This window comes from Papio anubis, chromosome 10, assembly GCF_008728515.1.
Source record: "Papio anubis isolate 15944 chromosome 10, Panubis1.0, whole genome shotgun sequence".
Lineage (NCBI taxonomy): Eukaryota > Metazoa > Chordata > Mammalia > Primates > Cercopithecidae > Papio > Papio anubis.
Genome location: NC_044985.1, coordinates 101,021,695 through 101,037,894, shown reverse-complemented (window position 1 = coordinate 101,037,894; position 16,200 = coordinate 101,021,695). Strand labels below are relative to the sequence as shown.

At 38.2% G+C, this 16,200-nt stretch overlaps 2 long non-coding RNA genes across 3 annotated transcripts in view; one reads left to right on the top strand and one right to left on the bottom strand.

Annotated features, from left to right (window-relative positions):
* The window catches only part of LOC110740986, a 118,971-nt gene that overhangs the window by 78,580 nt on the left and 24,191 nt on the right, over nucleotides 1-16,200 (top strand). The window contains exons 3-4 of one of the 2 annotated variants that reach the window (XR_002516434.2): nucleotides 7,610-7,760; nucleotides 9,234-9,303. This is a non-coding gene — a long non-coding RNA (uncharacterized LOC110740986). The remainder of the gene's footprint in view (nucleotides 1-7,609; nucleotides 7,761-9,233; nucleotides 9,304-16,200) is intronic. The other variant, XR_002516435.2, reaches the window with a different exon arrangement.
* The window catches only part of LOC103876513, a 47,331-nt gene that overhangs the window by 19,108 nt on the left and 12,023 nt on the right, over nucleotides 1-16,200 (bottom strand). The gene's annotated exons all lie outside the window — the stretch shown is intronic.

Below are 16,200 nucleotides of genomic sequence, written 5' to 3'. Positions count from 1 at the left end.
GCCCGTTAAAACAATTGAGGAGTGTGTGAAACACAGCTCAGGCTCTGCATCCCAGTCTTCAAACTGACGTCACCTCATAAATCCACAGGCACAGCCTGGACCCATCAGCGAGCTGCTTTTGCAGGAGATTAATTATTTGTTCAGACAGGGGTCAGGTGGAGGGTCTTTGAAAGATTCCTTCAGTGTTTTGCCCCACCCCCTCTCATGGGGGTGAAAAATAGAACTCTCTGTACAGCCAAGCTGTAGAAAGAACACTGTGTGCGGAGTCAGAAGGGACGTGTGCAGCGTTTGACCCACACTGCCCAATTAAGACAGGAGGGGACTGAGGGGCCAGAGAAGTGAAGGGGCTGTGCGTTGGCTCTCCTTACCTTGCTGTCCTTAGGTTATAGGTTTTGCAATTTGTCCCCAGGGCAGACTTCAGTCAGGCTGAAAATGCAATAAATTGAGAAAGGCATGGCGTTAGGGGAAGCCAGCTGACAGAAGGACAGTTGGACAGTGTCTGCAATCCAAGGGGGTCATGGAGGCTCTGGGAGGCCTCCCTGTCAGCCCTGGAGCAGAGGTTTCTTTCCAGGAAGTGCTGGGCTTTGCACATCGACCACCTGGATACGTCTCTGGGGAGTCACTTACACACACTGAAGAACAGCAATCACTTAACAAAAAGCAGAGGAGAGGAGAAAAGGCTGAGGTGCAGCAGTTGTCAAATGCACGACGGTGTCCAGAAGGAAGATTGCAAAGGCTCTGTACTCTCAGGGCAGGATAATGGGAAAGGGAGATTTTCTGAGAAAGGGAGTAGGCATTGACTAAACTGGAGTTAGTCGGAAAGGTACTCAAATTTTGTTCACCCATGTTAGGAAAGTTGTAAACAGTGGTTTGTTAGTAAGCGGTTAAAAACTGTCAGGGGAAGGGGGTGAGCTGTCCTACTTATCATCTGCTGATTTCTGTGGTGTAAATACCCACTTCGACCCTGATTTCAAGCACCAATGTGAGGTCACTGATGAGGGGTTGGGAAGAGATGGAAAAATAGGCTCTTCTGAGCTAGTGCAAGCTGGCTCCAGGTCACCCCTGGTTGTCATAAATACGCTAACAAGGTTCCTAAAGAATGTTCTCAGTTATCGTGCCCTAAGAGGCTACATGGTCCAGCTAAAGGGGCTGGAATCCAGTCCTAGTGTCAATTTCTTCCTGCCATCCAATCCCAGCTGTCAGTTTACAATTTGTGCACTTTTCTCTGTATATTTCCATACAAAGTTGAAATATTAAACAGTGCAAAATAAAGAAGTCTTGCTATCCCCTGCAATTACAAATGTATAAAATTTGGCATCCTCAATTCCCATCATCATTTCTCTAATAGTTCTTGCCTTTGATAGGGCACAGGATTGGGTTGTATTGGCAGCGAACAAAAAGAGGAACTGCAGACTGCAACTGGTGGAACTGCAACCAGTGTGCGGCCGCCTGTTTGAAGGAATGGAAAGAGAAAGCCTAGCTCTCCTGTCAGGTATAGGGTCTGATCTGCGCGGCCTGATGGGAATCAGAGAGTTCTGGAACGCAGCTCCTTTCATAGCCCTTGGCTCCTCTGCACGCCCCAAATAAACACAGATTGTCAGTAGTGGTTTCAGATGAATCCCCCTGCAAATGCTGGCATAGCAGGCTGGGGCAGCCACGAGTCTTACCCTCCAGGGAGGGAGCCCAGAGCGGGACTGCCACGCAGAGATGTAGTTGAAGAGGGGAAGGGGTGGGGGTCTATGAAAGCCAATCGCAGAGTCCTGTGGTTTGGCAGTTGGCCTGGGAGCCCTGGAGCCTTCTGGGAAAAAGCCAGGAGGGGAGGACAGAGTGAGGGAGAGGGGGTGGGGGAACTGCTTCTCAAGGTTGGGCTGGCTGCTGCGCCTGTCAGGGCCAGAATTGTCAGCTCTTTTCTGGAGTGACTTACTACATACAGAGAGGAGGAAAATGAACTAAGGTGCACTGGGCAAGTCAGGGTCAGGATTTCCCTCCAATCTCACGATAGTCCTACGAGGCAGATTTTCATCACCATTTCTCAAATGGGGAAACTGAGGCCCCACAGGTAAGAGGATTGGCCTGTGTCACACTGATATTAATGGCTAAAGGTGAGATTTGATTTCGCCCCTTTCTGCACCCAAGGCCCTGATCTCCCTTTGGCTTCATGCTCCTTTTTGGCACCTCTAAATCAAACCCTTTGGCTCCACCAGCCAATCTAGTGTGACCCCTATTTGATTTTAGTTTGTTTCACTCTTTTGTAAACGGGTCCCTTGGTTGTTGAAGTGGCTGTCCAGGCTGACTGTGGTGGCCTCCCGTGAGGACAAGGGAAGGGACTCTTGGCCTCCAGCTTGTCTGTGGGGCCGGGATGGATGTGCTCCTGTAATCCACACCAGAGAATCTGAGCTGTGTCGGCACAGCCAGGACACAAGTGCCATCCTCCTGCCAGAAGATTGTTAATAACACCAACAATTTCTTCGACTTCCAGCTGTGGCTACCAGCAGCCTGTGTTAAGTCAACTGTGTGTCCTCACTAGCGTGTTGGCGCTGGTCAGCTGCTTAGTCATAAATCCAGACATGTCTATCTATCTGTCCATCAGTCCTTGTGGCCACGTTGCCCTTGAAATCTTTCCTGCACAAACATGAAACTTAACCCGAACTCCTCACAAGGGTACTCAGCCCTTGGCTTTCACTCGGAATAAACAGTCAGGTCTCTAGATGCAAACCCACTGCCCAAAGTGAAAGGCAGCCAGCACGGCCACCTGCTGCTTCCCCTCTTGCGTCCCTCACACTGTCTGGGTACTTCCCCACTGCCTTTTTGTTATTGTCTATTCGAATGTCAAACGCTAAAGTTCCTAGTCGTTTTAAGAACTTTCGCTGAATTTCTGCCGTTCTGATAAAGTCTTCCATTTCCATTATTGTTAAGATGATGGCTTTCCTGGCTGGGAGAGTCAGTAAGAGCTTTTTCTCTCACTTGAGCAGGTCTATTTTATCATCTTGCAAATAGGAATACTGTACATGGACTTCCACAGACAATAGTGATGCTACCACCCACTAATAATGATAATAAATGTTAGCTGTTACTGCAGCCACTGCTACAGCTAACGTTTATTGAGCACTTACTATGTGCTGGGCAGTATGTATTAAATGCTTTATAAAGATTAAGTATTTGATCCTCACAATGACTTCATGAAGTAGAGCCCATTATGTTCTCCACTTCCGTAAGAAGAAAATGAGATTCAGATGAGTTAAGTTAAAACTTACTTAAGTTTTGAAAACTAATAAATAATAAGTGTGGTGCCAGAATTTGTGTTTTTGACCACTTTTCTATAGTGATATGAATCCCAAATATGTGTGTGTATGCATGTACAAAATTAAGCTTCACTATATGAAGTGCTCATTTTAAAGGTCAGAAGCTGTTCAATATTAGCAATTTCATGATTCAACTTAAAATACTTCAGCCAGAATTTTCTGAATGTGGCCGCGAGACTTTGGTGCGTTTCCTGGAACAGGCCCTTAGTCAGTAAATGTTTTCTAAGCATAAGAGTGAGGAATTGAGTGGGCACAGGAATGCAGAGAGGGGTGTGAATGATCACAAGCAAAGGCAAGTTTCAGTTGCAGGGGGAATGAATTTCAGGGGGCACGGCAAGGAGCGTGGGCATGGCAAGGGGTATGGGCAGGTGCGTGTGGGCACGCGTGTGCATGTGTATCCAAGGACCTGTGCCAGTGGCGAGTGAGTGCAAGCACTTTTAAAAGCTACACCCTGCTATTATTTTCCCTGTGGAGTGACGTGACCACTCACATTTCCATCCTATAGTTCTCATGGCTGCCACAACATACTACCTTCAAAAGAAATAATCGAAGAGACATTCTTTTGAAGAAAGTATTATAGGTTTAGCCACCTCCCATAACTCCTTTCTAATACCAATAACCTCGGTTGAGAGAGTGTTGGTTTCAATTCAATGGGAATTGATTTGAGAGCGAATCATCCCATGGTCGAAGCCCCTGGAATCAATCTATCCTCTCATCTCGCTTTTTCTTTCTCTTTCTTCTCATTATCTGTTAGGATCAAAGTAGTGCAAACCTGATTCTCCTTTGTAATCTCTGCAGCCCAGCGCACCTGGTGGGGAGGGGAGGCTGGAGGTGCTGGAGAAGAGTGAGAGGGAGAATGAGGAGCACTGGGGTGGGCACCAGGCTCTCTGGGAGGAAGGTGCATCGGGAAGGCAGGTGCAGCCCGACCTTGCCAGATGGGATGTTCTAGGCACCCAAGGAGCAAGGACACCAAACCCTAAGATCCAGAAAGCAGGAAGGCAAAGCTTAGAGCTTCATTTATCCTCCCTGGGATGCCTTTGGACATGTTTCAGGAAAGAGAATGAATAAAGTCAGCACAAAGGTGTGAAAGGTGGGTCAGATACCAAGGGGAACAATATGTAAGAGAGGCAGGAGAACATACCCTCTGCTCACCCCTGCAAAGCAAGGTCACCACATGCTTTAATTTTGTGTCACACACTTCTATCAGTAAAAATGTTTTTAATACATCTGCAAATAAATGCATGTTAATATTTTAATAATATATACACTTAGTACCATGACGATATACTATGTACATTATGAAACAGACACAAAAATATAAATTAAAAATTGATAAGATAAAAATAATAAGTAAGAAAAGAAGTTATATTTTCTTTCCAGACTCCCAAGGAATCATCTCGTGTACCTCTGAGGTGAACTCACGTCATTCTGCAGGCCTTTGGGTTAGAACAGTGCTGCCAATAGAAATATAATGCAAATTGCATATATAATTTACATTTTTCTAGTAATCTTATTTTAAAATGTAAGAAGAAATAAATGAAATTATTTCTAATAATACATTTTAATCTAACCCAATATATCCCAAGTACCATTATCTCAATGGGTAATCAACATAAAATTATTAATGTGAGATTTAAAGTTCTTTATTTTACAACGAAGGCTTCTAAATTTGGTGTATATTGTACACTTACATCTTCATTTGGATAGCCCACATTTCCAGTGTTCGTCAACTACATGTGGCTAGCATCCACTATATTAGATGGTATGGGGTTGAAGGACTGTGATACCAGGAGGAATGGGAATCCTAGCAGACACTGAATTTCTGTTTGCGGTCAAGGCTGAGAACGTTAGCATAAGGATGCTTAATGTGCTATTGCCAGCAGTAGAACTGTAATCTTCCAGTTCCTTTAACCAGATGGCCTTATAATAAGCACATTACTCAGGTTGCAGAGTAATATAATTCCATGAAAAAGGAATTACACATAAGTATGTAAACGTATGAGCATAGCAAAAATATGCATGAGCACACATTAACAATGAATATCGATCACCTTGAGGATATGGAATAGGAGGACAGTGAGCAGCAGAGTATTAAAATTTTCTATATATGTATCTATATATTTCAGTTGTCAAAATCTGTATTTATTTATTTATTTTTTTAATTTATTTATTATTATTATACTGTAAGTTGTAGGGTACATGTGCATAACGTGCAGGTTTGTTACATATGTATACTTGTGCCTTGTTGGTGTGCTGCACCCATCAACTCGTCATTTACATCAGGTATAACTCCCAATGCAATCCCTCCCCCCTCCCCCCTCCCCATGATAGGCCCCGGTGTGTGATGTTCCCCTTCCCGAGTCCAAGTGATCTCATTGTTCAGTTCCCACCTATGAGTGAGAACATGCGGTGTTTGGTTTTCTGTTCTTGTGATAGTTTGCTAAGAATGATGGATTCCAGCTGCATCCATGTCCCTACAAAGGACACAAACTCATCCTTTTTTTATGGCTGCATAGTATTCCATGGTGTATATGTGCCACATTTTCTTAATCCAATCTGTCACTGATGGACATTTGGGTTGATTCCAAGTCTTTGCTATTGTGAATAGTGCTGCAATAAACATACGTGTGCATGTGTCTTTATAGCAGCATAATTTATAATCTTTTGGGTATATCCCCAGTAATGGGATGGCTGGGTCATATGGTACATCTAGTTCTAGATCCTTGAGGAATCACCATACTGTTTTCCGTAATGGTTGAACTAGTTTACAATCCCACCAACAGTGTAAAAGTGTTCCTATTTCTCCACATCCTCTCCAGCACCTGTTGTTTCCTGACTTTTTAATGATCGCCATTCTAACTGGTGTGAGATGGTATCTCATTGTGGTTTTGATTTGCATTTCTCTGATGGCCAGTGATGATGAGCATTTTTTCATGTGTTTGTTGGCTGTATGAATGTCTTCTTTTGAGAAATGTCTATTCATATCCTTTGCCCACTTTTTGATGGGGTTGTTTGTTTTTTTCTTGTAAATTTGTTTGAGTTCTTTGTAGGTTCTGGATATTAGCCCTTTGTCAGATGAGTAGATTGCAAAAATTTTCTGCCATTCTGTAGGTTGCCTGTTCACTCTGATGGTAGTTTCTTTTGCTGTGCAGAAGCTCTTTAGTTTAATGAGATCCCATTTGTCAATTTTGGCTTTTGCTGCCGTTGCTTTTGGTGTTTTAGACATGAAGTCTTTGCCCATGCCTATGTCCTGAATGGTACTACCTAGGTTTTCCTCTAGGATTTTTATGGTATTAGGTCTAACATTTAAGTCTCTAATCCATCTTGAATTAATTTTCGTATAAGGAGTAAGGAAAGGATCCAGTTTCAGCTTTCTACTTATGGCTAGCCAATTTTCCCAGCACCATTTATTAAATAGGGAATCCTTTCCCCATTTCTTGTTTCTCTCAGGTTTGTCAAAGATCAGATGGCTGTAGATGTGTGGTATTATTTCTGAGGACTCTGTTCTGTTCCATTGGTCTATATCTCTGTTTTGGTACCAGTACCATGCTGTTTTGGTTACTGTAGCCTTGTAGTATAGTTTGAAGTCAGGTAGCGTGATGCCTCCAGCTTTGTTCTTTTGACTTAGGATTGTCTTGGAGATGTGGGCTCTTTTTTGGTTCCATATGAACTTTAAAGCAGTTTTTTCCAATTCTGTGAATAAACTCATTGGTAGCTTGATGGGGATGGCATTTTTTAAATATTCTAAAGGACAATAATTTTCAAGCACATGTATTTTTTTCAGAAAGTATGCAGGCTGAATCCTTATTAATAAAATAATATTTCTTTCAGTTATAGAAACCTAAACCTACCTGTAGAGTCACCATGTTCCTCTTATTGAATGAAAGAGTCTTCTTTCTTTTTTTATTCTTTCTTTTTTACATGGAGGACGAGTAGGGAAAGGGATTTTGGGCTTAGGGTTGCCAGATAAAATACAGGAAATATGGTTAAATTTGAATTTTATATGAGCAATGATTAATTTCTTAACATAAGCATGCCCCATGCTGTATTTCCCTTGAATGATCCAGGGATAACAGAAATATTTGCTTGGAACATGTGTATTTATTTATTTTATTTATTTTTTATCCTTACTAGCAGGATGTCAAAGTGCATACGTATTTATGCTAAAAAATTATTCGCTGTTTATCTGAAATCCAAATTTTACTGGACACTTTTTAAAAAAATCAAATCCAGCAAGCCTGTTTGGGCTGTCATTATGACAAGTGAACTGGTGTGGTCTTGCATGACTGCTTTTCTCTGCACCTCAGGAAAGTGCTACCTCCAACGGAATTATTCCCGTCAGTGGTTCCCAACTGGGATGTGGTGGAGAGGTGCTTCTAATTCCTCCTGCCGGCACAGTAATTATGAAAGTAGATCCATCTTCCTGTCTCTCAACTTCTCAACCTAGTTCCCTTCCAAGTAAGTTCTTCGTTTCTTGAATTTGAATTCCTTGTCTAAGGTGTTTTCAAAAACCCGACTGGAGAAAAGACAACACTCTCAAATATCCCAAATAAGCACATTACTAACTATGGCAGGCAAAGCCACCTATTTTAGTCTCAGCTCTGAAAGAATTTATGGTATTTATCAAGGAATATGCTCCACTGTTTTGTTATATACCTATATGAACCACAGTGCCGGAATCATGGCAAGTGGTATAGCTGTGTGTTGTGTGCGTGTGTGTGTTGTGTTGTGTGTGTGTTGTGTGTGTGCATGTTGTGTGTTGTGTGTGTGTGCGTGTATGTGTTGTGCATGTGTGTGTTCACCCTGTTATCTTCAACAACACACAGTGGTATAGCTGTGTGTTGTGTGTGTGCATGTTGTGTGTTGTATGTGTGGTGTGTAGTGTGTGTTTTGTGTGTGTTGTGTGTGTTTTGTGTGTATGTGTTGTGTGTGTGTGGTGTGTGTTTTTTGTGTGTGTGGTGTGTGTGTTGTGATTGTGGTGTTTGTGGTATGTGTGTGTTTTGTGTGTTGTGTGTGTGTTGTGAATGTGTGTTGTGTGTGTATTTTGTATGTGTTTATGTGTGTGGTATGTTTTTTGTGTGTGTGTTGTCAATGTGTGTTGTGTGTGTATTTTGTATGTGTTTGTTATGTGTGTGGTATTTGTGTGTGTGTGTGTGTTATGTGTGTATTGTGTGTGTGTGTGTGTGTGTGTGTTGGGGAGAAGGGGTTAGAAATACCTTATACCCAGGGCATTTCCACTGCCCGCCACTGATTGCTGGTGATCAGATAGACACTGACTTACATCGGGTTTTCAGAATCCCAAAGAGCATAACATCTTATGCATCTCTATTCATCAAATTCAAGTTTTTAGGTTTATCAGACAAGGGCTTGTTCTTTTCTTTTAATGATGCAGGGATAACCTTAACCTCAAATAGCTAACTTGTAAATCCACCCCAAAATGCAAATCCTTAAGAAATTAACCTGGGCACTTGTCTCAAGAAACCACAGTACTTTTTCCCTGGCATTTTAATGATACAAGAATTCTTTGATCCAGAGCTTTCTAATGTCTAATCCATTAGCAGAATTGCTTTTTCTATCACAGCCCTCTTTACCAGATTCAATTAGCACTGTCTACAGAGTTATACCAGAGATTGAAAGACAGATGCTTATTCCAGTCTCCAGAGATCTCTATGTGTATCTTGAGTGCTGTCACTCAAAAAATGAGACATGAATATGTAATTTAGAGAAAAAGAAATAAAAAGTATAAATATATAGAAAATCCCAAAGTTATGAGCACTCAAAGAAATAGTTAAGTCGAAATAATGTATTTTAAAGATGTATAAAGTTGGTTCTAGCCTTGATGTTCTCAACCTAATCAGCTATTCAGTTACAGCTTTTTTCTTCTTCAACATCAGTCCTGCAATTCCTAAACTTTAGTATTTGATCTCATAGGTTCTTATCATATGAAGTCAGCACAACAATATTAGTAATATGAACAATGCATATTCACATGCAAAATCGGGTAAGAATTCTAAGTATAACCTTTAATGATCTTCTTGTGTGCTTTATATGTTGAAATTCTACTCTGTTTGAAACAGATATATATGTGACTGATTGAAAGAGAAAAATGTTTTAATAATTGTAATGATTATGAAAGCTATTAATTTCATGAACACAATAGCTAAGAATTTCCAGTTAGCTAAAAAATAAGAAAATATATTTCCAGTTAATACTAGTATTAAAATAATATATTAATTAGATAAACTTAGAGCATAATATGCTGCTTTTTTTTTTTTTTTTTTTCGAGATAGAGCCTTGCTCTGTCACCTAGGCTGGAGTGCAGTGGCACGATCTTGGCTCACTGCGACCTCCACCTCCTGGGTTCAAGCAATTCTCCAGCCTCAGCTTCCTGAGTAGCTGGGATTACAGGTGTCCACCACCACACCTGGCTAATTTTTGTATTTTAGTAGAGATGGAGTTTCACTTTGATGGTCAGTCTGGTCTCAAACTCCTGACCTCAAGCAATCCACCCACCTTGGCCTCCCAAAGTGCTGTGATTACTGGTGTGAGCCACCACACGGAGCCCATTATATGCTTTTTAAGGCAGCACATTTATAAAAGTTTCAATAATAAGTTAGCATAACATACACCTTCCCAGTTAGGCATATAATAGATCATAATTTTATCTTTTGAAAAATGTTTAGGTATAAGCATTTATAAAATAAAATTAACATGAAACAAAATAACCTTTTAAAACTATATTTAATATTTAGTTATTTAATCCCATGTAGATCATGATTCACTAAAGAAAAATATGTAATTTATTAATTTTTTCTATGCTATGAGAGCAGGTTAAAAGCACAATGTTAACTTAGTCATCTCAAGGTATGTTAAGCAGAAAAGAACAACATCCTTTATACATTCCATATTGACAAAATAAAGAATATTAAATGCGAATAAAGGAAGAATGTTAGAAAAAAATTCAGTACTTCAAAAGTGTCTTATTTCCCCACTGATCATAAATGAAAAAGTTCTACTTAATATCACAAATGCTCAGATAATGACTGCAAGAGCAATAAAATAGCTCACTATTCTGAGAAAATACTATTTTTGCACTGTAATTCAAACTTTAAACATTTAACTTAGAAATTTCAACAGCAACATTCATAATTATAATTAAACTTTTAAACAAAATTTCAGAATAATTTTTGTATGCTTTTATTTTATTTCATGATGATGATATTTGACTTCATATTTTATTTTAGGCAAATGTAATTTTGGGAAAACACTATTTTCCCATTTGTTATCTGGCCAAATGTTCATCCAGTGCGTGTCTAATTTACTATTTCAAAAGACTGAATAAGAGAGAGAGTATCCAGACTAAAACTGACACCCAAAACCACTATCAGAAAAAAAAAATTCTCTAAATGTTGTCATCCGTTTCTTGTTTTCTAGAGCTGGTGAATAAAACAACCAAAACAAAACTAAACAAAAATCCCCCAAAACAAAATACCTGTCAAGTATCAAAGCTATAGAATAAAACAATTTTAAACTTGGAGGAGCTCAGAAAATTTTGTACCCATGTACCCTTTGGAGAAACCTACGTGAAGATGAAATTCATCCAACAAGAAATTAATGAGGAAACTTTATCAGTGGCAAATTTTAAATCTATTTTAATTATAGATATAAGACAAAAGAGGAAACAAGAGTGAAAGAATAAGATATTATATAATATATTCAATATAGCATGTGTTGTAAGTTTTGACAATGTAAAAATAATGCAAAGTTTACACCAAACATATTAGTCTTATTAAAAAATGTGAATAGACTTAATTCACCTATTAAAAATATTTCCATCATGACTGAAAATATGAGGTTCAACTATATACTGATTATTTTTTAAAAACCTAAAACAAAATAATTTGGAAACAAAATAATTTGGAAACAAAATAATTTGGAAAAAAATGCCGAGTGGGCTGGGTGCAGCGGCTCACGCCTGTAATCCCAACACTTTGGGAGGCCAAGGCTGGCGGATCACTAGGTCAGGAGACTAAGACCATCCTGGCTAACACGGTGAAACCCCGTCTCTACTAAAAATACAAAAGTTAGCCAGGCGTGGTGGTGCATGCCTGTAATCCCAACTACTCTGGAGGCTGAGGCAGGAGAATCGCTTGAACCTGGGAGGCTGAGCTCGCAGTGAGTCTAGATTGTGCTGCCACTGTACTCCAGCCTGGGCGATAGAGCAAGACCACGTCTCAGAAAAAAAAAAAAAAAAAGGAAGAAAAAGAAAAAAAAAGAAAAAAAATAGGCAGCAAATGGAAAAAATTAGAAAGCAGGTATAGTGATACTGATGTCAGACAAAGTAGACAAATTAAATGAGACAAATAAGGTCAGTTTTTTATGGGTTGTGTTTATAGATCTGTATTTTGCAATCAACAAGAGAAAGTTTTAGAGAATAATATATTTGGTTACAGTTCCACATATCTGTAGTAAATAGAAAGCCACATGATATTAAATCTGGCCGTAAGTAAGGTAAAGCTGAAACATTCAACTCACATAAAATTACTTTTTGGAGAGTAAATATGCTAATAAGTAATTATTTCAATGACCGTTTCTTTTTATGACTGTTTGCAAACTGATCCCTTTTCTCTAATCATTGTGACTCACCAATGTCCAAACTGGCCTCTTTACTTTGGTGTTACTACCCAGGGATTTCTGAGGCAACATAAGTTTGGATTCATAAAAACAGTAGATGCTTTAACTTTTCAGTGACTGTTTTTAAATCTGTAAACTCAATAATCACATTAGTTAGCCCAGTAACTATAAAAACATTGAGATTTCAGCATTGCAAGTCAGGAGCTCTTTGGGCATTTTAGGTTAAGCTGCTTTGGAATCTTTTTGGTATTTATCAGTCGTTTGTATTTTCTTTATACAAATAAAATAATATATTTAAAGTAATTTTTAAGGTTAAATGTCATGGCGGACTTATCAGTACTTGTTATTTTTAAAACAGCATAAACCAATTATTATTTTTTCATTCAGTATTTGGAATAGTTGAAATAATTTCTGGTCCCTCCTTACATCAACCAATATACCACTTTTTTTCATGACATATAACACTAAAAATTACAGGCATCCCTGCAAAGTTTTTAAGTAAATGAGAGAATCACAGTGGAGTCTCAATCAGTTAACAATGTAGATCAATTACAAAAAAAAAAAAAAAACCACAAAAATCATATTAAAAGAAAATCTTCAAGCTAAAAAACAAACAAACAAACAAAAAAACCCAAAATCCTCCTAAGAACTAAAACTGAGTATGTGTTGTCATTGATTCTGTACTTGTATCCCCTGTCTGATTAGAGTCCTCCTCATGTTGTAAGATATGTTTGCTGAAACCTTCATGCCACGTTTTCAGGACACTTAATATGAAAAAGCTATGCTACTACCACATCTAAGGGAATATATGGGTAGTGATTCTTCACTAATAGACTTCACATCCAAAGATCAGCACTGAGTCTCACTCCCCTCATTCACCTGCATCTTCTCAGGAGATAATGCTTGCTGTGCAAATAAATGAAAGGTCCCATTTTAATAAGTGCCACAATTCACAATGAAGTTATAATAGTCACAGTTATCTATGCACCAAATAACACAGCAACATATTTTGAAGCAAAAATTTCAGAAATGTAAGGACACATAAATGGAAACACATAAATAATAATAAAAAACATTCAATGAGTTGCTCTCAGTATAAGATAAATGGAGGTCAGGTATGGAGGCTCATACCTGTAATCCCAGCACTTTGAAAGGTGGAGGCAGGGGGATCACAAGAAGTTAGGAGTTCAAGATCAGCCTGGCCAATATGGCAAAACCCCATCTCTACTAAAAATACAAAAATTAACTGGGGGTGGTTGTACATGCCTGTAACCCCAACAAAATGGCTCGGAGGTTGCAGTGAGCCAAGATTGCACCATTGCACTCCAGTCTGGGCAACAGAGCGAGACTCTGCTTTAAAAAAAAAAAAAAAAAAAAAAGATAAATTAAATAGGCATCATAAGTAAGGATATAAGACAACCTCAATAACATAATTACTAATGTAGAGCTTATGGATATATATCAAACCTGGTAATAGAGAACATATCTTCTCAAGTGGGCATGGGGAATTCAGAAAATTAATCATAATTTAGGACATGTTAAGTAACAAAGAAAATATCAATAAATTATAGAAATATTATAAAGAACACTCTCTGATTACAATGTAAAAACTACAAATATTAATAAAGTAAGAAAAAGATTATTTTATCTAGAATTTAAAAATACTAAACAACTCTTCAATAGAAGGGATATGCAAACAAAATTATAGAATTTTTAAAAGAATGCTAATAAGTTATATAGATACCCTGCACTGATGCAACAAAAGAATATAGCAGAATTTTGAGGATGCATTTAAGCAACAGTCAGAAAAAATCCTTAGCCTAAAAATAAGTGAATTAAATTTCAGCTAAGGATAAAAAAGCTAGACCCAATGGTGTACTGTCTTCAAGAGACACATCTCACACGTAATGACACCCATAGACTCAAAATAAAGAAATAGAGGAAAATTTACTAAGCAAATGCAAAACAGAAATAAGCAAGAATTGTAATCCTAATTTCAGACAAAACAGGCTTTAAGCCAACAAAGATCAAAAAAGACAAAGAAGGGTATTACCTAATGGTAAAGGGTTCAATTCAACAAGACCTAACTATCCTAAATACATATGCACCTAACACAGGAGTACCCAGATTCATAAAGCAAATTCTTAGAGACCTACAAAGAGACATAGACTTCTACACAATAATAGTAGGAGACCTCAACACTCCACTAACAGTATTAGACAGATCATTGAGGCAGAAAATTAACAAAGACATTCAGGATCTGAACTCAACATTGGACCAAATGGTTCTGGTAGACCTCTACAGATCTTCCCACCCTAAAACAACAAAATGTGCATTCTTCTTTTCACAACATAGCACATACTCTAAAATCAACTATGTAATTGGACATAAAACAATCCTCAGAAAATTAAAAAGAATCAAAATCATACCAACACACTCTTGGACCACAGTGCAATACAAATAGAAGTCAAAACTAAGAAAATTGCTCAAAACCATCCAATTACTTGGAAATTAAACAACATGCTCCTGAATGACTTTTGGGTAAATAATGAAAGTAAGGCAGAAATCAAGAGGTTCTTTGAAAATAATGAGAACAAAGATACAACATACCAGAATCTTTGGGACACAACTAAAGCAGTGTTAAAAGGGAAATTCATAGCACTAAATGCCTGCATCAAAAAGCTAGAAAGATCTCAAATTAACGATCTAACATCATGCCTGAAAGAATTAGAGAAGGAAAAACAAATTAACTCCAAAGGTAGCAGAAGACAAGAAATAAAAAATATCAGAGCTGAACCCAAAGAAATTGAGACATGAGAAGTCATTCAAAAGATTAATAAATCCAGGAGTCGGGTATTTGAAAAAATCAATAAGATAGATAGGCCACTAGCTAGACTAATAGGAAAAGAGAGAAGATTCAAATAAACAGAAATAACAAAGAGGATGTTACCACTGATTCCACAGAAAGAAAAATAACCATCAAAAACTACTACAAACACCTCTATGAACACAAACTAGAAAACCTGGAAGATATAAATAAATTCCTGGACACGTATACCCTCCTAAGACTGAACCAGGAAGAAACTGATTCCCTAAATGGACCAGTAATGAGCTCTGAAATAGAATCGGTAATAAATAGCCTACCAACAAAAAAAAGCCCAGGATCTGATAGACTCATAGCCAAATTCTACCAGTTTACAGAGAAAAGCTGGTGGAATTTCTACTGAAATTATTTCAAAACCTGAGGAGGAGAGACTCCTCTCCCAACTCATTCTATGAGGCCAGCATCATCCTGATACCAAAACCTGGCAGAGATGTTTACACCTGGCAGAGTAAACATCAGGCCAGTATCTTTGATGAACATCAATGCAAAAATCCTCAGCAAAATACTTGCACCGAATCCAGCAGTACATCAAAAAATTAATCCACCATGATCAAGTAGGCTTCATCCTCAGGATGAAAGGTTGGTGCAACAGATGCAAATCAATAAATGTCATTCATTAAATAAATAAAACTAAAGACAAAAGCCACATAATTATTTCAATAGATGCCAAAAATGTTTTTGATAAAATTCAACACCTCTTCATGCTAAAAACTCTCAATAAAATAGGTATTGAAGGAACATATCTCAAAATAATTGAGCCATCTATGAGAAACCCAAAGCCAACATCATACTGAATGGGCAAAAGCTGGAAGCATTCTTAAAAACCAGCACAAGACAAGGATGCTACTCTCACACTCCTTTTCAACACAGTATTGGAAGTCCTAGCCAGAGCAATCAGGCAAGAGAAAGATATAAATAGGATCCAAATAGGAAAAGAGAAAATCAAACTAACCCTGTTTGCAGACAACATGATCCATAGTCTCAGCCCCAAAATTCCTTAAGCTGTTAAACAACTTCAACAAAGTTTCAGGATACAAAATCAATGTTCAAAAACCACTAGCATTCCTATACACCAACAACAGCCAAGCTAAGAACCAAAGCAGAAAGGCAATCTTATTCACAATTGCCACAAAAAGAATAAAATACTGAGGAATACAGCTAACCAGTGAGACAAAATATTTCTACAATGCAAAGTACAAAATACTGCTCAAAGGAATCAAAGAAGATGCAAACAAACAGAAAATCATCTCATGCTCATGGATAGGAAGAATCAATACCTTTAAAATGGCCATACAGGCCAAAGCAATTTACAAATTCTGTGTCATTCCTATTAAACTACCAATGACATTCTTCACTGAACTAGAAAAAACTATTTTAAAA